At 46.5% G+C, this 21,772-nt stretch overlaps 1 pseudogene; it reads right to left on the bottom strand.

Moving 5' to 3' along the window:
• Positions 1-19,917: 19,917 nt before the first annotated feature.
• On the bottom strand, positions 19,918-20,908 carry LOC111165666 (RNA-binding protein with serine-rich domain 1 pseudogene; annotated as a pseudogene).
• Between the last annotated feature and the right edge of the window lie 864 nt (positions 20,909-21,772).

Below are 21,772 nucleotides of genomic sequence, written 5' to 3'. Positions count from 1 at the left end.
AACATATGTTCCCTTATCTCGTCCCCCCCGCCGCATGAAAATTTAATAACGAAATATACTGTCTATCTGTTTTATGTCCTATAGCCCTCTGGAAAGCCACACATCGTTGTAATATCTAAAATCACAAATGTGTACTTCCTTGGGGGTCATAATGCCCCCTTTGAGAGCACATGGTGTAAACCAAAGGCAGAGCGCGATCCCAGCAAAGAGCTTGGTGACGCAGCACAGAGCTCATCTTCAAAAACACTGGTCTTCAAGAAATGTGTTTTTAGCAATAGGCAGTGAGGGTTCTTTAGTGAGAGGCAGACTAGATGGCCTCAGAGGCACTTCCAAATTCTACATATGGAGCTGTCAGAACCCAGAGATCTCAGGGGGAATGTCCTGGTATTTAATTAGAAAACTAATTTAATTTGGAAAGAAAGTAATTAGGAAATTCACGTTCTATTACAGGGACTTGAATGAAAATCGTTTTCCTCTTACTCTTCTCCAGTCAATAACCAGGGTGACAACTATAGGAGAGAGGGAAGTGTTACCTAAAAGGATGAAAGGGATAAGCATACCTCTGGTTTAGGGACTTGTAGCCCAAAATAGATGAAATGTAAATCAGGAGACTGAGCTTGCCCAGATGTGGTGGAAGCAAGGAGCTCCCTTCTATTCAGCCACACATAGCACCGATGGGGTATCCAACTAGGACGGGGAAGGAGCAGCTGTCAAACTCACTAACTGATGTTCTGTGATCTGCAAGTAAGGCCTCCTCCGGAGACAACACTCCTGGTACTGTGGTGGACACTTGGCCACTCAGTGGCTTACCCTCAGGGACAGGGTCTGATGGGCACTTTCTCAACAGTAAAGTATGCGTCTTGCTACACATCAGAATCATCTCAGGAGAGCTTTTCTAAAATACAGAGTACTAAGTTTCGTATGACCCTACCAAATAAAGGCTCTGAGTTGGGGCCCAGGAATCTGCAGTTTGAATCATCCCCCCCTCTCCCACCACTGGTGATCCCAATGCAAGGGCATCTTTCACCTGATGTTTGGAGACCATTGCATTCGACTGGAAAGCACCACCCTGGTCATCAGGTCACACCTGGAAGCTATCTTCCTGCCCTCACTGACCCACAGACTCACACAGGAGTGTGAGGCAACATCTTTGTAAAAGCAGAACCCAAAAGGATTTCCCAAGAAAGGCTAGCATGCAGGAGGAAACGGAGGGAGGGGGAGGGAGGTGGCTAAGAGGGGGATGGAGAGGGAAGGGAGAAGGAAGGGAGGGTGGAGGAGAGAAAGAGAGATGGAGAAGGCTGAGGGAGAACATGGAGAACTCCGCAGAAAGAAGACAAAGAGGGTGAACGCAGACCAGACCCTGGAAAGGAGAGGTGAGGAAAGGAGGAAACAAGGGAGCCAGAGGCCTGTGCTTTCTCTCTCAAGGTGAGAGAGAAGTAAAAAGTCCTCATGTCCAGGCCAAGGAGATAGTACCAGTTGGTGATTAAGAAAATGTGTGTTTGGCCAATTGCTAGGCGGGTGTTCTAAGACAAGGTACTTACTTTCTCTAACATTCATTCTCCTCACAGGTAAATGTGGAATTGTAATTGTGAGGACTCCATGAATAGTGCATCTTAAAGCAGGTTATAAATATAAAGCACTTTAAGTTGTTAATCTTAGGGCTGGATGAGACCATTGGGTCTATTTCCTCCAAACCCCTCTTTTCACAGAAGAAGAACCCGAAACCCAGAGACAAGTGACCCACAGGGTGTCACATGGTGAGCGGTGCGTCAGTGACAAAGTATATGCTGAGATACTCAGTCACCAGCTGTCAAGAGGTACGAGAGAACTCCAGCCCACCCTCAGGCAAAACGGGAGGTAAGTGGGCGAAAGCTGTGAGCCCTCTTTCCCAATCAGCCCCCTCGGCTGATGGCCCCCAGGCCACAGGAGAGCACAGCACTCGGGCCAGCCCATGAGCTGGATCTTGGCCTGTCCCACCCTGCCCACCCCCTCAGCAGTCTTGTCAAGAGGAGAGGCCAAAGGAGGCATCCCCAGAATTGAGGGACGAGGAGAGTCAGCATCAAACAAGCAGAATTGTCCCTGCAGGAGCACCCCACCCTAAGAGGTACTGGGCACCACACACATGTCCACCATTAAAATGCTCACTTGAATGTACCCTCAAGACTGGAATGCAGCTGGAAAAAGCAAGAATAAAATCAGTTATTTTGAAGCTGGGCTTCGTGGTAGAAGGATGTGTTGGCTGAAGGGGAGTGGCTGGTCAATATGGAGTCCAGAAACACATATAGTTAGAAGCAAGAATTTATCGTCTTCATCCAGTGCTAACCAAGGAGAAAGACTGTACTGGGGAGGAAATAAGTATTACAGAAATGAAATCCTTTTGGAGAAGGGGCAACTTGTCAAGCTTTTCCTTTACCTGCTTTATTTTCCCCAAGAGTCCATTTAGTTATGTATGTTCTGAGTCAATGTTCTGAGCTAAGCTATCCCTTGCTACTTTGATCTCAGGTGAGGGGCAGGGTGGGGGGCGGAGCGTGGATGGGTGGGGGCGGGGAGCATCTCATAAGCAGGCACAAGTAATTCAGTCACTGCAGAGACATACCCTTTAATGTTAATGAATACACGGGGCTTCTGGTTTATAAGCATCGGTCAGTCCTTCGGAACCTAAACAGACTGATAAACATGAGTTTCTGCATCTGTAAAGCTGAGGTCTTGGTCCTACTCAGGATTTATCCTGCCTTGCTGCGAGCCCCAAGCCCTGCCCCACCCTACTTGCCACCATCTCAGCTACAACAATACTCTAATACTGCCCAGATCACACACTTACATTAAGGGAAACACCCCAGAAACACCAGTGCCTTAACCCATTTCACTTCAACAAATGTGTATTAACCAGCTATAATCAGCCAGACACTACACTAAAAGCCGGTATTAAAAAGATGAATAAGACATGGCACCTTCCTTCAGGGAACTCGGAGGCAGAACCTTGCCACTGCAAGTGTGGTCCATAGGCCACCAGTGTCAGCATCACCGCGGAGCTCGTTAGAAATGTAGATTCCTAGGCCCTACGCCAGACCTACTGATTCTGAATCTGTATTTCACTAAGATCTCCAGGTGATTTGTATGCATATAAAGTTTGAGAAGCGCTGATCTAGTAGCAAAGATTCAACTAAAGCCATCTTGAATTAAACTTTATGACGATGAGGTAAATCAAGTATGGTGGGAACATCGAGAAGGGTTTGGTTAATTCTGAGGGAGAAGTAGCCATTTGCACTGAAATTGAACTGGCCAACAAGTTGGGGCTGGGGGCAACTGAGAGTAGGTAGGAGCACTCACCTGTGGAAAAGGGCATGAACAAAGCTGTGAATGTGCATTTTGTGTCGGTGGGGGTGGTGGTGAGGGGGAGGGTAGGCCATGTGCAGAGCCAGACTGGGACAGACTGGAAGAAAGGTCTTTCAAGGGCTCCTAAATCTCACCCCAGGATGGATGGCTGCCCAGCCTATAGGTGCTGTGTTCTTTGCACTGCCCTTGTTACCAGCCCTCCATGCTAGGATCTGACCAGTGCATGGACAGGGAGAGGCCTCTTCCCAACTTCTGGCCCTCAGTGACCCCTTGGGGATGAGGGGCTGATGTTTGCAGACAGCAAAGGATGCCGTGTCTCAGATCTCACGCCAGGACACCTGGTCCCTGGCAACAGCTCTGCAGAACGACCTTGGTAGGAAGTGGTTGCACAGATTCCCACGGATCCCACGGATTACTGGCAGCCCAAACAGCCTCCGAAGAGAGGGCGTCCCCCTTATTCAGCTTGTAAGAGAAGCTGACCCTGGAGAAAGTTGAGAAAGTAATGACATGTTATGGAAGGGGATTGGGTCAGAGTCTGGAGGCTGGGTTCCAGTTCCGACCTGGCCTCTAGCTGTATAATCATAAGGAAGTCTCTGGGTCTCAGCTGTAAAATGAAGAAGATGGACAAGGTGATTCCCAGGTCCTTTCCAGCCCTGATAGTCTGTGATTCTGGAACCTTCCAGTTTTAGAAAGGTCTGCCATGTTCCCCTTTTTCAGACTACTTGGATTCTTGTGGAATTTACTGCTGACTGTCAAAATAAAACATCCTGAGGACAGGATCTCCATCCAACTAACAAGGGCATCTGGATTATATTGTCCATTGGGTTACATTTAGAAGACTAGATAGATAGATAGATAGATAGATGACACACAGACAGATGGGCAGATAGATAAATTATGAAACTGACATTAAACCTCTACCATGGGTTGTGTTTGGCAACTGAGTTAAACACCAAAAATGCAGAACCTTTGATTCTGGCCAAAATGTTGTCATATATATTTGGAGAAATATGACACATATTGACAAAGAAGAAAGCACTATATAATTTCATAATAAAGTGTTCTGTTAATGATAATTGTTAACATTTTACAGTGCTAAACACTTTATAGGAATTTCCTCATTTATCTCCCTCAAATCTGTAAGGTAATAAGTCATGTAATATGTTTTTGCCTGTAAATAATAGAAAACCCTGACGATGCTGGCCTAAGCATTAAGGAATTTATTCTCTCACTTAACAAGAACTCCAGAGGTAGTGTAGCTCCAGAGCTGGTTAATACAGTGACTGAATGAAATCATCAAGGGTCCAGTTCATTTCTAGTTTTTCTCTCTGCCATTCTCATTGGCCTTGTCCTCAGATTAGCGACCATAATCGTTTCAAGATGCTGTCACACTTAAAGATGCCATATCCTCATAGAATGTCCAGAGGCAGAAAAGACAGCTCTATCATATACATAAAGTATTCCTTTATGATGGGGGAGCACTTTACCAGAAGAACCAGAGCAGGCTTCCCCTCGCATCTCCCTGCCTGGGCTTGCATTTCACGCCCACCCCTAAACCCACCACCAGCGAGGGAATCACTGCGGGCTCAGCCTGTTTTACTGTTGTTTTACTCCTTGCCTGTGGTGGGCACGCAGGCCCACCTTCCTCGGAGAGGGAGGGGAGCTAGTGAAAAGAAAAGGAGGGGGTGTTCTACAGGAAAAAAGAAAGGCAAGTGGTTTTAAGGCAAAAAAAGAAAAAATATCATTTTACAGTATAAGATATGGAAGTTTCGAGAATTAAGTGACTTGTTCAAAGGCATGCAACTTGCAAGCAGCAGAGTTGGGATTCAAAACAGAGCCCATACCCTGACACATTCCAAATCAGGTCAAAGTCACCTGCCCCCTGCAGCCTCCTGCATTCCTGACCTCAACCCCCAGGCAGTTACTCACTCTGGGGTCAGAGGCTTCTTGCCCCATCAAGGTCACAATGCACAGATGTTATTTGCTCTCCCAGCCTTCTCCAGGGCAGGGACTAGATTTCATCCATCTTTTTATTTCTCTTTTATCCCCACCCTCTAACACCATGCTTAGTTTCTTTTTTTTTTTTTTTTTAATTAATTAATTAATTAATTTTTGGCTGCATTGGGTCTTCGTTGTTGCCTTTGCATTTTGTCTAATCGTGGCGAGCGGGGGCTACTCTTCATTGCGGTGCGCGGGCTTCTCACTGCGGTAGCTTCTCTTGTTGTGGGGCACGGGCTATAGGCACGTGGGCTCAGTAGTTGTGGCACGCAGGGTCAGTAGCTATGACTCGCGGGCTCTAGAATGGAGGCTCAGTAGTTGTGGCGCACGAGCTTAGTTGCTCCGCGGCATGTGGGATCTTCCCGGCCGGGAAGTGGGATGTGGGGATTAAACCCTTCTGCTATGTTGCCAAACAATGGAAGTCCTTGGACTAGCTGTTCAAGAAAAGCTCATTTTCTAATTCATTTATGCAAATGAATTACTTTTTAGTGACAATAAAACCTGTTTATTTGCCATCAAGTTGTCTAGGAAGCTGGAATTAAATTCGGCGTTTAGTTTCAGTTTTTAAAATAATTTTAGACATGAATATTGCTAAAATATGTTGAAACTTCTCTGCTACCTTTAATAAGGGATGGTGAAAACAACTGAAGTTTTTATTTTTTATGGCTCAGTTAGTTATCTTGTTGTGCTATCATATAGGAAGGAACACCATGAGGTAGGGGGTGGGATACAGAGGGAGCGCTGTGATTATCTACACTTAACCCCAAACTGGTAAGATCGTTTAAGTTTTGTTTTGCTTGTCAGAGTTTTTTCTCTTAGGCTACCAGCTAGTTCTTCTCTGCTGTCAATATGTCAATTTTCTCTTCAATTAACATACTATTTCTAACTTATGACCTAATAAATGAATCAGGAAGATACACTTATTAACATTGCATATAAAAGAAGAGCGAATTGGCGCTGAGTGAGGTTTCCAGGTGCCTCTCTGCGGGATTGCCACTGCTTGAACTTTAGAACGTTGATTCCAGCTAAAGTGTTTAAGGGGGCTCTTTTCTCTTGGACCTTCTCTGTATTCTGGATACTTGAGGTTTCCGATCTATAATCTTCCAGAAGTGAGTCAAGTATAAGTATGGATAGTAGTCTTAGAGATTCCACTCTTTAACACCTAACTCCATGTGTAAAAGTGTGGATCTGAGCACTCTTTCATTTTTCCTTTCTGTGTTCCCTCCCTCTCCCGGCTAATATTGCCCTGTCCCCTTCTCTCTAAGCATTCATGCCAGCAGCATATTGTCAGGAAATAAAATTGGCCTCTGAATTTTCACCACTCAGTCGAATTCCTAATTTTTCTTAGGACGTAAATTTGGAACGTCAAATGGCTGCTCTGAACCTCAATCACCTAATTAAAAAGAGTGATGATTCTTAGATGGGAAAACTGAAGGTGGTAATGCTGTGAAAGCATTTCCTAAAAGTATTGTCATTAAACAGTGTAACCTTCTCACATATCCTTGCTAACAATTATTGACAATTATTCTGTGACAGACACTGAATTAGCTTCATAGGTTTTTCTCATTTAATCTTCACCAAAAAATCCTAATTTATGCTACAATAATGCTAATTTTATCCTCATTTTGAGAAAGAGGAAACTGATGCTTAGAAAGGCTAATTAACCCAAGTTGATGCAGGTAATAAGTGTTAGAGTTAAGGTTTAAGCTCAGGCAGGAGGACACCAGACCCCCAATCTGAGTCTCCATACAATGGCAGAATTCAGATATCTTGTCTGGTGGGGAGATCAGGGAAAGAGGAGGGGTGAATTAGGGAAGCAGACTAGCAAAGGCCCCTCAGACCACAGCCCCACCGGTGGCTGTCTCTCCATCATTCTCCATTCAGGCCCAGGGCAGCCCTGGCCCCGCATTCCCACGACAGCTTTCAGAGTCCCACTTCAAGAATGATTCAAACCCCCTTCCAGGTAGAGGTCGGACCACCTCCCTCACAGGTCATGCTGAATTTCTCTGGATTCCTGTATGTAGCTGGCATTGCAACTTTTCGGTGGTGAAGTGGGGCAAGCAAGGCCCTAACACCCATGGAAACACATCTGTGTCTCCATCATGCCAGCCAGCACTTGCTGACCTAAGAGAAAGCTATAGCTCTATAGAGTTCCACATCTCTCCAAGCTGCTGATGGAGCCCAACGTCACTGGTTTACAAGCACTTTCTTTGCCTGCTCCTTCCCTCTGGCTATGCACCTGCCTGATCTCTCTATGTGAAAAGCCCCAGGATCAAAAAGGATATTGAGTCATTACCTAATAATCTAGCAATCTAAAGAATTCAGCAATGACTGCAATCTCCTGTGAGAGCTTTCCTTGTAACTTGGACCATGTAAACAAAGTAGGATTACCAAAGAGGGGACTATAATCTGGGGCTAAGTGGGGTCTAACTAGGTGGAACTGTCACGTTCTGGCCAAAAAGTACTGGCGCTTCTCTCCATTTACCCCATCGTTTATTGACTCCTCACAACTGGCTGGCATTTAAACATAAACTAATGGCATAACCCTTCTTATGCAACACACTCTGTGGGTAGCAGATCCTTACAATAAGCGTCACCCTATTTGACAGATAAAGTAATTGAGGTTTAAGGACTTGTCAGAGGTCACATAGGCAGGAGGTGAAAGACTGGGATTCAAACCCAGGTTCAGCTGGGACCAAAGCCTGGTGCTTGCCCCAGGACCACATTGCCTCTTGGACTGACCGTCACCACTCATTCCCTGGGTAACTTGACTGTGCCAACCATGCCTGGTCAGAATCTCAATACCGTACATGATAAGATGAATAATCCTACCTCTAAAATAGCCAGCCGGCTAGCAGTTTTCTCGCCCTGATTCATTGGAATGAAGAGGCATTGTTAAAGCATATATTAGGCCCCTGCCTGAGAAACCAGAGCCTGCTGCTAACAGGCAGCTGACAGTAGTGCCTGGCTTTCTGCAGACACAGGCTGCTTTAAAGCCAGCATCAAATGCACTCATTCAGGAGGACCCCTTCTTCCCACCCCTCCTTAGATCCCTGGTGAGTTTCTATTCCCCATTAATCTTTATCCCAAGAATTGTATTCCCAGGATGGCCCTAACTCAGGAAGGAAACTGAAGGTTGGATTAGCATAAAAATATGTGCTTTTCATTAGATTGTCGGCAGGCAGCATGAGTTGTAACCTGCCCAACTTCAACACTTGGAATAGAAGCATAGCTCACAGTCTGAGAAATACAATCAGTGCTAGATTCCCACTATGCCCCTGACTGTTCGGGATCTCTGGCTCCCTACTGGTGCATCAGACCCAAAATAAATGCCACAGTCTGGCATTCAAGGTCTTCTGTCCGCTGTCTCCAGGGCTCCCTAGTCAACCCTGGCTGCTCCGCCCAAAGCTCCCCGACTTGGCAGGCAGCTGCCCCCAGCTCCTCCCCATCTTGGTGCCTTGCCTTACGCCTGAAACACCCTCTCATCTCCATCCTCCCCTTCTAAGCCCATCATTCCTTTTAAGACTCACAAGCCTCCAGGAAGGTCTTCCTGACCAGCCCCTATGTCTGCATTTCTTTCCATTAGCCCTTACTCGGTAGACCTCCCATGGGTCATCAAGCCCTTCTTTGGCCAACATTTTCTGAGCCCTTTCTGTGTGCTAGGCACTGGGATAAGTGCTTTGCATATGATCCTCTTGCTCTGCTCCCGTTTACAGGAAACCTCCTCAGAGAAGTTTTTTACACTCGCGTCTCAATTCCTGTCCCCTCATGCTCTTTTGAACCATCTTCAAACAGACCCTTTTCCCCACTTCTCTGCTGAAATTGTTCTTTGCACGGTCACTGATGATTTCTACACTGCTAAATCCAATGATCACTTTCCAATCCTCTTCCTCGTTGACGTTTCAACAGGATTTGATGCAAGCATCGGACTCTATCATACCTTCTCATGTTGAGTAAGTTTTACTAAAGAGAAGTTAGATAATACCCCACCAAAATTGTCTATTTCTTCCTATTTGACCTTAAGAAATAAAGGCTGAATATAAATACACACACTCCCCTACAATTACTATAATTGTTTCAGCTGCAACTGTAATCTCATATGAGGTGTGACTACTCAAATAATGGGTCTTGCTGCTAACAATGTATTTTGTCCCCCAAATGGTAACTTTCGATAATATTCTGAACAAAGCAAAGTACAATGTTCCTTTGATTTAAATGATTAAATATTAAGCGTATATTGCCATACTAAAAAGAATTTTTTTTTTTTTTTTTTTTTGGCGGTTGCGGGCCTCTCACTGTTGCGGCCTCTCCCGTTGCGGAGCACAGGCTCTGGATGCGCAGGCTCAGCGGCCATGGCTCACGGGCCCAGCCGCTCCGCGGCATGTGGGATCTTCCCGGACCGGGGCACAAACCCGTGTCCCCTGCATCGTCAGGTGGACTCTCAACCACTGAGCCACCAGGGAAGCCCTATAAAGAATATTTTGTAAAGTGGAAAGAGAGTTGAGGTTCAAATAATTCAAAGAATTATAATTTTTTTCATTTCAGTGAATGCTTGACAAAACATTCAAAGTTGTGTGGGACATGAGATCGTTCTCTTTGTGTGATACTTGTCTCGCACATTGCAGGATATCGAATAGCCCTGGCTCCTGCCTATGAAGTGCCAGTAGCACCCCCAGGCATTGCAAAAGCCAACAGTGCCCCTTAAGAATTCCACAGTGCTGCTTCAGGGGTGACACCATGTGGGGAGACAATTGTCCTGCACTCCTGAACAGCTCATGAGCAGAGATGCCGACTGGCTTTATTCTGGACTGTCTTTCCAAAGACCTTTGTGTAGCAAACAGCTTTGGAACATACAGATAGTGTCCGTCTCAGAACAAAGGATAGGCGTGCCTATTGCCTGTTACAAAAGCTTCAGGCTCCCTCAGCCTGGGGTTCCTTTCCTGTCATGCAACCCACTGTGTGTATGCAGGCACCTCTGGCCCTCTCCACATTGCCTTAGGCAACTGAGACTCAGGGAACAGGGCAGGGAAGGGCGGGTACTCTGGTTACTGCTGTTGCTGAGAGTAATAATGTCTTTTGTCTGTGACCCCAGGAACACATGTTTTCTGCCAGCATCCGTGAGGCTGGGGTAAGCTGACCTTAAATAGGGTCAAACTCAGATCCTTCACACTTCCTGACAATCACTCCACTGAAAATCAGTAGAACTCTACGCTAACTCCCATTTCTGTATACTAGTCCTGACCCCTTCCTGAACTGCAGACACTTATAACCAATTACCATCAACACTTGAACGTGCAACAGGCATCTCAAACTTAAAGTGTCCCCCAATACACTCCTTAACTCTCCCCCAAATCCTTTCCTTCCGGACGCCTTTGTCATCTCAATGGAATGCAAATTCCTCTTTTCTTGCCTCAGGCTGAAAATCTTGGCGTTGGGGTTTGGGGAGGTGCTTTCCTTTCTCTAGTATCACACATCTAGTCAGTCTCTTAGTCCTCTTGACGCTGCCTTCAAAAACCATACCAACTCTGACCACTTCTCACTGTCTTCACCTCTCTCACCCTGGTCCACACCACCATCACCTGCCATCTGGATAACTGCCATCGTCTTAACTGGTCCCTTCCCCAGACAGTGCATGACTCACTAGCTCATGTCACTTCTTTCAGGTCTCTGCTCAAATGTCACCATTATCACACAGGTTTTCACGTATGACCCTATTTAAAATAGCATCCCCTTGCAGGCCTGGTGAATCCTATTCCGTTTCTCTGCTCTATTTTTCTCTCTAGACTTTACTAGCATCTCATATATACATACATTGCTTGCTTATCTTTTATGATCTATTTCCTCCCATTAAAATGTAATTGTCTGTTGAATGGGTGAATCGATTGATACAATCTTCACAGCACACCCCTAGAATTCCAAAAGTAAAATTTGCAATAGTTGCCAGAACTGAACTGCTCATAACCTGTGTGGAGGGAGAGGATTAAATGCCATGAAACAACTGACAAACAAAACCTGGAACCAGGAAGCCTAGGGTCAGATCCTAGTTATATCGTTGGCTAGCTCTGTACTACTGGGTAAGATAATAACACTGACCTGCAGTTATTTCATTTGTCGAACAAGTACATTCCCTGCTGATCCCATGGGTTGCAGTGATTGTCAAACTTAGTAAGTTATCTCCCAAAGTTCTGCAAACTGTAAAGGACTGTAGGATTTGTTTTTTGCTGTTTATCTTTAAAACAAACATACCACATTTTTCATTCCCATTGTCACAGTTACAGCCCGTATGGTCTTGATCGGCAAGCATTCCTGTGCTTTGTTGTACACCTGGATTGTCTCAAGCAGTTCTGTCTGTTTTACATGCCTTTGCCCCACCCTTGCCATTTGCCCTGACCCAGATCCCCTGCTACAAAGACTCCAGGTCCTAAGATGGAATGTCTTTCCCATCCGTGTACTGCTTTGGAATGGTACTGTCAGGCTTCTCAGGGTGTGAGTGTTATTAAAGGTGTTACTGCTCCTTAGCAGCTCCTAGGTTGCAGGTATTGGGCCTATTCACCTTTGTGACTCCGTGACTCCTAACACAGTGTGGTTATAGCACAGCCTCTACTTGGCTGAATGAGCTCAGCATGTCGGGGAGCAAACTGGAAGCAGTTTATGATTTGTCACTGACATTCTCTGTAAAGAAAGCGCCACTTTCCAATCTCTTGTCAACCTCGGCTTCTTACATGGGCTGCGTGATGGACAACAGCCAGCAGCGGGACTCCAAGCCTCCCTTAGAAAGTCTTGCATAGGGGCTCCAGCATCTCCCCTTGGAATGACAGCAGGATTTCCCATCAACGGTTGTGTTACTAACCATTGAAGCCTCTGCCGAAACTTAGAGAGAAAAGAGTGAGGTACAGTGAAGATCTTATTTCAAGCATTTGTTGAATTGAATACCAAAAATTCAAAATGACAAGATATACCTCCAAACGAGGTGTACGACACTTGAGGCGAGTCCAGAAGACCCACTCTGCTAGGGACGGAGCGGCTGGTGAACTCTTAAGCTCCTCTCTGGAAATGTCTGCAAACAGAAGACCAGGAAAGCAGTGAAGGAAATGCCTTTGAAAGAAGAGCTCTTTGGTGATGCGGATGTGAGAAGACACTTGGAAAGATGCTCATGCCATCCTGCAGTTTGTAACAGGATGGGGACAGTTCAGTCCTGGACCCGAGGGCCCTTTGATGACAGGGAGGAGCTACCTCAGCTGGGGACTGCCTGTGGCAATCCTAAACCTCCTCAGTTAACCCTCAGTATTGACCTGCCGATCCCTCCCTTTTCTGCCCCCAAATTCCATGTCCCAGTAGAAGTTCCTGGGAATCTGCTTCTCACCAGCGTAGGGACCGCCGTGAAGGGGAGAAACAGAAACAGGCATGAGGGACACTAACTTCCATTATTCAGGCACGTACAACGATCTACACACTTGCCTATTTTAAGCCATTTAATCTTTACAATTATTGTGAGGAGTACACAGAAGTAGCCCCATGGGGAAACCGAGGCTCAGGTTGCTGAAGACATTGTCCCATGAAAACACAGCTAGAAGAAACAGGGGAGGTACAATTTGCTGTTCCCAGAACCTTCCCGGACTGCCCTGCTGGCGCTCACCCTGTGTGCTCCACCTGAAAGACCACTGCTCATCTACTGGTCCAGATCCCACTCTTCTTAAAGGGGCAGCTCCCATCTAATTACCTGCATACAGCAGTCTTGGTTCCTCCCAAGGTGGAAGCAACGGCTTCTTCTTCCATCAGATGGAACTTTGTACCTTTTATCCGACATATCACAGTCCGCCCCCCACCCGCCCGCAACGTGGCCTTTTGTGTACACCTTAGTTCCTCTACTAGAAGTAAAAAGCCTTGTGGGCTGTGACAGTGTCTTATTCACCTGGGTATTACCAAAGCATATAAGCAAAGCATTAGAGCAAGTTTCTTGCTCATAGTAGGTATTCAACACATGTTTGTTGAATGGGGAACACAGAGGCATTGTAAAAGGTGAAATCTCAAGTATTCTGGTCCCAGAGCCCCTTGTTTTCAGCTAGATGAACAAGATCTGAAGGTTCGCTGTCATCAAAAGCAAACGCTGGCCCAATTCCAGAGGGCATCTACCCTTCCTGGCTTCTGCTTCAAAGTTTCCCCTAAGTCCCAGTCGCAGCCCTCTTGATCTTTCCCTGTTTGCTCATTAAAGTTAATTTGGGACATGAAAAGATCCAGGACTGAATACTTCGTTCAGTCCAGGTCTCCTTAATACAGCAACTGCAGACAAAACGTACCAAGATGGCAGAGGTTATCAGTACGAGGCCAGTGCACTGAGCACCTGTTTACACCCTGGACCCTCTGTTCACGGATATAGATCTTCAGTCAGCTTTGGGATGCTAAGAATAGCAGGAGAAGTAGATTGTGTCTCTTCATAGAGATGTCATGAGTCTTCAAGAAGTTCCACAGCTCTCCTTCTGGGAGGGATTAAGAAAATGCCGATTTGTGTGAAAATGGTCTTATGTTGAGTCCTGGGTATGGAGGAAGATCATTGTTAAGAATATCAGTTGTTGGGATGTCCCTGGCAGTCCGGTGGTTAAGACTCCACGCTTCCCTAGCAAGGGGGCACAGCTTTGATCCCTGGTTGGGGAACTAAGGTCCCCCATGCCGCATGGCGCAGCCAAAGAATAAAGAAGAAAAGGAATATCAGTTATCATCTTCCGAGTTCTTACAGTGTGGCGAGGATTGTGCTGAGTGTTTTCACATGGATTACCTCTTCCAATCCTCCCAGCAATCCTCCGAGTGGTATTATAATTGGCCTTGTACTTCTTATGAGGAAAGCATGGCCTAGAGAAGTTAAGTTACTGGACTGAGATCTTACAGCTATCGGACGACAGGAAAGGTGACAAGGCTGAGATTCCAGCCATGGCAGAATAAGCCCAGGGTCTGGACTACTAACCACCACATCCTATTGTTTCTTAGGATGTCTCAAAGTGTAGTTTTTAGCAGGCAGAAAAGATACGAACCAATAAGTGCTCCTTTAGATGGTGCCGCTCTGAAGAGTGGGGTAAGGCCTTGGCTTTTGTGAAATTTCACATATAAAACTGATTTATTTGAGGAATGAAAGAACAGAGGTTGTCGCATAAACAGTTGGTGCCGTGAGAATCCAAGGACGACTTTGCCTTTGCGACATGCCTACATGGCATGTCAAGGTTTCAGGATTCAACGGGATGGTCTGTAAAGTTTACAAAGCTGGAGCCAGAGGGTGAGGAAAGTGGACGAACACAGAAGCACAGTAAAGTATCGCCAGTCTCAAGTGCCCATCGCCTTTGATACTAACAGACATATATTTGTTTTCGAAGAAATTGTAATTCTAGTCAATGTAAGTTACTCAGTCCTATGGAAATATTTTTAAAAGTGGAACTGGGGTCAGGACTAAAATAAGAAACGATGCAAGCATAAAATAAAATTCTACAAATAAGTCCAAATATATCAATGATCACGGTAAATGTAAGTATCTTAAATTCTTCTGTCAAAGTAATAGCTTTTCAGAAGAGGTTAAAATACAAAGTCAAGCTATATGCTGATTATAAGACATGTGCTTAAACAACTGGGCACAGAAAGGCTGAAAACATAGGCATTAAAGAAGACTAGAAAAATAATAAAAGAAAATAGATGTTATAATACTAACATCAGACAAAATAACACCAAAGATGAGAATCACTAACATTAAAAGGGACAAATATATTTTGTCCTTTCTGTTACCTTCAAGTCACAAAGAAGATAGAACAATTATCAATTGTAATGCGTTAACACTGCGGCCTCTATATGCATAAAATAAAACCGACAGAAATAAAAAGAGAAATGTTTTCCAGATAACTTTTGGGTTAAATAAAAAATAAATAAAGTAATAATGACAATATACATGGAAAAATTATTCAGAAGTGAATGACGGTGAAAGCGCTCTACGTACCAAAACCCATGGGATGCAGCGAGACTGGACTCAGCTCAAAAAGAAGTCACCTTGCCATTTCCTGAGCCTTCAGGCTCTTTACACCAGCACTGCACCATTTGCTACAGTGGCCACTGTCCACATGTGGCTAGTTAAATTTCAGTCTATTACAATGAAAAAGTCGCTTCCCTATTTGCACTGAGCGCATTTCAAGTTCTCAATAGCCACAAGTGGCTAGAAGTTATCATAGTGGACAGCACAGATTTTAGGAACTTCTCATCCTTGAAGAATGTTCTGCTTGGCAGTCCTTCTCCAGAGTTTGCCAGGGAAGTTCCAGTATGTCAACTTTGCTGACTGTAGGCCACCATTGAGCCCAGGTTTCAATTGGCCAAACTAGCCAACTATCGATATTTATACCATTCCCAGATGCTCAAGTCACGTATTAAACCTAGAATATCAGGAGAGTCAACTCATATTGATAAATGAGGCTCAATCAACTCTTCAGTTTCATTCTACATAGTCAAACACCTTTAGAATTCATTCACATCCACGTTCCCCATACTCTTGCCAATGCCGGTTGGTGAGGTCTTGTTACACTTTTGGTGGGTCGATTCCCTCTCTCACCTCAGGGCACGTCTTGTACCCCTTTTCTGGGCTGTGTTGGAATCTACTCTTGTTAGGAAGATGCAGGTATTAAGAGTGGTGGGAGTAGGGCCTACAAAGACTGGCATCCCCTGGTGATGGGACCATCCCGGATGCAGTCACTGAAAGGTGTTTATGCAGAGGAAGACATTTTCTCTCAAGTGGGAAGACGGGTTTCCTCCATCAGAAAGAGAGGTCCTATGGAATTGGGGGGTTCAAACCTCAGCCTCCCCTGTTTCCCCATTCCAGATCTCAAGGTCCCATGCCTTCCTCCACAGGGCCTTGTCTTAGCGCTAGAGACTGGGGGAGCAGGCCTTTAATTGGCCCTGCCACTCTACAACACACCCAGTACAGCACTGGGTTCTTAGCCATGTCGGCCCTGCAACGATAAGAACTGACGGATTCCTTTCAAGTTGGTATAAAGGCTTTTGAAAGTACTTGACACTAGAACCTTCCCTGAGTTTCTGGCAGTTTTCTAAGACATATCCAGGGATGATTCTGGCCAACCTTGAACCTCCCCCAGGAACACCTCCTGTCATGGAGCTATTCTAATCTGCACTCGACCCCTCATTCAGCGTGACATTCTCTCATTAGTGTGTAATTTGTGTATTTCCTGTGCGTGTCTGAGTCTGCTACACCTTTAACTATATCGTAAGCTTTGTGAGGGCAAGATTATCTCAAACATTTAGTAAATTCATATGTACTGAATTCCTGAAGGCATTCTGGCTCATCCTGGCATTTCATGCCAGACAAGTGGCAGTGGCTGTGCCTGGGGCCCCTCAAGCACGTGGGGTGGTGGTCAGGGAGACAGGTCTGAGGGGGAGTCTCGCCATGGAGCACACAGGCCATGAAGGACGTCCGTGGGCTCCTGTGGTCAAGCTGAGTTTTCCTCAGGAAACTCTTTCGAGGCACTCGGTGTCCACAGGCTCTGGAGCTGTCTGCCAGCTCTGCTAATCATTCACCATCTTTGGCTTCCTTCTGACGACTGGTGGGCCGTGTCTGGTTTGGGATGGGTGATTCCTATCTTCAAAGTCTTGGTCAGGAGGTTCCTATTTTAATGAACACCATGCAGCCTTGGTGCCTGGCCAAGGTGGGGCCTGAGCAACCCGGACGGGACCTGAAGTGGGGCCCCTTGTCCTCATGCATGCCACTTGCAACCTCACACTGCTGTGGGCTCAGCGCTGCTGTTCTCTCTCCTCCTCCGGCCACTGGCAATCAGCTGCCGGAAATGGCCAAGAGGTGGAGAGAAATGTGGTGGTCAGGAGATGACTGATGTCTGCTTGTCCCTGAGTGTGCACTCTGTCCCTGAGATCTACAGCTCTGAGGTGCTGGAGATATCATTAGGAGCAACTGAAAACAGCCTTTTTGGACACCTGCAGTCCAATCTAGGCAGAACTGGGCTACCCAGAAACGTGCACTGGCTCCTTGCTGATGGTGAATACTCAGCGGAGCAACGGCCTTTGCTGCACAGAGGGCCACTTCCGCTCACAGCAGCTCCACAGCTCCCCAGAGCGCGGGCAAGAATGAAAGAGAATACTGGAGATTTCTCCTCCCTGGTTCACTCATCACAGTGTCACGTGCATGGCTTCCCTTTGTACCTCCTCTCCCTGAGCATTTAGCTTTTTGAAGTTTTCTGTGTGTTTTGATCACTAGTTAAAAAGGAAATACTGTGGGGTTACACAATCACTCCCTTCTAGGCAACAACCCCATACTTCCCTCCCTCCTTCTCTCTCTCCCTCCCTCTTCTTTTCCCTTCTCTGCTCTCCAACCCCCTACCCCACAACGCCCATCCTTAGACAAGACAGGTGACAAAGCTCTTTGGTTTTTTTCATAGAGAAACCAAAGCTCTGCTATTTAGGGGGAAATGGTGACCAGATTCCTGGTCTCTCTACTTCCAGTCATTCTTTTACCCCATTTCACCACTCTGATTTCTTAAAAGCTAGGATTCTACAGCAAAATATTAACAGTGGTTATCATCAGGTTTAGAATTGCAGGTGCTTATTTTTTCTCTCATTTTTTGCTTACAGATTTTTCCAAATTTTCCTCTAAAGGCTCCATATTAGTTTTGCATTAGCTCAGGTAAACTAGCTGCTATAACAAACTATGTGAAAAATTTCCATGGCTTAATCAAAAACGGTTTGTTTCTTGACCACATGTAGTCTAAAATGAGTGTTCCTGAACAATGTACAGGCCTCCTAAAAGGTGTAATCCAGGAAATCTTTCCTTTTCATCTTGTAGCTCCTGCATCCTCAGCAACACATGGCTTTCAAGTAAGCTGTGATATTCTGTATAAATCCAGAGGAAAGGAAAATAGCATGGAAGAGTGTGCGAGACAGGATTTTATGGATGTGACCGGAAAGTAATATATGTCGCTTCCATTCACACTCCATTGGCCAGAACCCAGTTGTATCCACCTGCAAGGTAGGTGGAAAATGTAGTTTATCAGCATACAGAGGAAAAGGAAATGAATATGGTGAATTGCTGGCCAATCTATGTCACACTTGCACAAGAAAAAGAAAAGAAAGTTGAAGTTAACATGGAATAAGGAAGGTAAGCCCTTCCATAAAGCAATCTTAAGCTCTCTCTCCCACAGCATTTTCACACTGAAATCCCCACTCTCCCACAGTCAAGAAAATGACCTTCATCCTCAAGGGCATGGACAGATTGGACTTTCTGATATTAAAGAGTTATAGGAAACGGAGAAGCTGAGGGCTGAGACTGAGGGTTCACAGGCAGTGCTGTGACCTGGGTGCAAACTCTGCTCCTCTCCACTAGGGGCGCTGTCAGTACATGAGTGCTGCCTCTCTGCCCCACAGCATTGCTTACACGGTAAGGACAGATGATTATGCAGAAGACTGTGAGGTCAGCATCATTCATGTTGAATAATGGCCTTCCTCTCCTCTAAGCACTCCTGTCCCTCCCTCCCAGAGAAACTTTGGTTCCATGTACCTCTTACAATAAATCCAGAACCACTGGTGTTCCCAGGGCATGTCTCACATTCCCTGTACCTTGTTCTTCACCATCCCCTTTACATGTAGACTCTTGCCTTGAATACAGTCCTGCAAATGCAACTGAAAGTCACCTAGTGCCTAGAACTCTTTCTACCTGTGTATGTTTTATTTATTTATTTTTTGCACTCTAATCCTAGGTTTATTCAACACAATTCTTTTCTCTACACAACAAAGTACAAACACAATATTATCTAAAATGCTACAAAGTTACAAAACTGAAAACAGAGAAAATGTATAGTACTGACTGTACAATAAAAGCCAAAAAAGCAATGAACACATTGCAAGGTAACCTACACGACCACCATGAATACCAACACAACGGGAGGGGGGGGCGGGGGGGGGAGAGAGGGGGGAAGTTCTGTGATGACCCGATAGAGCTGGCTCTCAACTTACCAGTTTCAGAGGGAAAGGGAGATGTGTGTGTGTGTGTGTGTGTGTGTATGCACGCACATGAGTACACGTGAAAAGAACCATTTCGGGTATTTGGCCCTAGAGGTCAGAAGAGGACTCAAACAGGGGCGCAGGGCCAGGCTAACAGGAACGGCAGTTGCGTAAAAGCACACCCTTTCCTGTGGGACCCTGCAGGCCAGCAGTTAGGGCACGAGCAGGCCACCAGATCGGCCCCGGGTCATCTGTGGAAGGGGAAAACATGCTCCCAGACTGGGGCTGTACCACCTCCTGGAGGCCCCTGCTCATCCCTGCTGGCTTTGCCACTAAACTGCCTCTCAGGAACTAGAAATGTGGAAGCTTTCTAGCCAGAAAACTGGAGGGCATCTTTATAAGCGTGACCCCCAAACCAACAATGCCCCTGCAGCCGGAACTCTGCCGCCAGGGGAAACGTAGCAACTACTGCCTTCACCTCCAAAGCCTGCCCCTGAGTGAGGGATTTCTTTCCTACCGATCCTCCTTCGGCTAGAAAAGTGACAAAAGTGAGTTGGATGGGATACAAGTCACAGGGCAGAGCTTCCGTGGCCCTGCTTATACGGAGGAGTTGAAGCTGGAGCGGCTCCTGTGGCGCCGGCGCACCGTGGACCTGCGCCGAGGGGAACGCGACCTCCTCCTCATCCGTGGAGGGGACCTGCGCCACATGGGAGGCGGTGGCGGCATTCTCCAGGGACGGCTGAATCGCTGGGGGGCGGGGCAGGGGTGTGTGGCCGAGGCCAGGGAGCCACCACAGCGGTGGCAGTGATCTCCTGGCCATCGATGTGTCCTCCGTCCACGTGCTTCAGTGCCTTCTCGGCCTCATCTGGATTCTCAGACTCCACGGGGGTGCATCCTTTCTACAGGCATGTCAATCATTTAAATTTTCCCATAGGTGGAGAATATCTCCAGGATATGATCCTTGGTCACATTCCTGGTGAGCCTTCCAATGTGCACTGTGGTGGGTTTAGGGGAAGGGCTCCGCCTTTTCCTTTCCTTTTCATCTCTTCTGGGTGGTTTGGATTTGGAGCGGGAACGCCGCCCGTTGTCCTGCCTGCGCCGAGAAGGACTCGGAGAGCCAGGGGAGCTGCCGGAGCTGGAGCTGCGGGATGTGCTGGAACTTCCTGAGCGGCTCGATGCTGAAGATGAGCTGGAGCCCGAGCTGCAGGTCGAGCTGGACCGAGACCTGGTATTGCTGCTACCACTGGAAGTGCTGCGCCTCCTTGGGGTTTCATCCCTGCCACGATCCTTCTCGCTGGACTCCTTGGCGGCCCCCTTATCTTTAGAGCGACCCTTGGACTTCTCATCAGAGCGGTCTTTGCGTTTGGTAGAAGGACCCCAGTGCTGGACTTTGTATTATTTTCTTTGACTCTTAGCAAGCTCTTCTTTTCCACTCCTGATAAATCCATTCTCCCCTTCTGAGGTGTTCAAAGCAGCAATGGCGGCCTCACTTATCTGAACTCTCACTTCTAACTTGAGTCTGAGAAATGATCCCTAATCGATTGCAATTTACGCCAAAGTGCAGCATCTTCCCGCCGCCGCGACCTCTTCCCCCTCTCCTCAGCCGCTGAGGCCCGCGCCGCTCGGGCGTCACAATTAGGGAGCGGGGAGGCCCTATTGTGTGTTAGACACACAGCAGATGAAGATTAGAGAATAAAGTTGATGAGCTAATTCATACCCAGTACATATGCAGATATGTTGAATATGTAATATTCAACAACATATCTTGATATTAATAAATGATACCCTGACATCCCAAAATTAATCTCAAAAGCTAGTTTTTCAGGTTCATCTACTGTCCAGTGGAGAGAGATTTAGGGGCAGGTGAGGGGCTTTCTAGGTGCTCCCCCAAATCTGTCTGTTACAGAAAAATGAAGAGGCTGGATAGATGCTCAGTATGTGTAATGTGAGCACACTCCCCAATGTTTATACGGTTTCATGCTTTCAATATATGACCAAACATATGAGTAAGGGATCTTAAACGATGTGCAAATGTTTGTGAGGAACCCAGGCCTTTTCTGGATAGTCTCCGTGTTTGTGCACCTGTCCGCCTCTCCTCTAAGCACTGGACAGGAGCAGAAGAAAGCAGGCCATGGGAGAGAGGGACAAGTGTAACCAGAAGCATCTCAAAGGCCCAAACAGACGTCAGGAGTGCACACATTCTCGCAGGTGCACACTGGGGAGTATTTACCTTCCTCCTTTGGCAGAAGGCAATTAGTTCCCAGTGTGCTAGAATGGAAGGGAACAGTGAGAACCAGTTCACCAGACGTGTAAGCTCGTGTCCACAACTTTCCATTCTGCCTGGGGGCAGTGGCCAGAGGGAGATGACAAAAGTAGGTAGGAGTTAGCTCTGTATATACAGCCCCAAACTTGAGGAGCCCTCAGGGAGAAGGCGGGTGGAGACCTCCTGAGT

This window comes from Delphinapterus leucas, chromosome 1 (genome assembly GCF_059928025.1).
Source record: "Delphinapterus leucas isolate spDelLeu-1000000601 "Yukka" chromosome 1, BTC_Dleu_Yukka2, whole genome shotgun sequence".
Lineage (NCBI taxonomy): Eukaryota > Metazoa > Chordata > Mammalia > Artiodactyla > Monodontidae > Delphinapterus > Delphinapterus leucas.
Note: the sequence above shows the minus strand (reverse complement) of the source record. Positions and strands in the feature narration are given on the sequence as shown.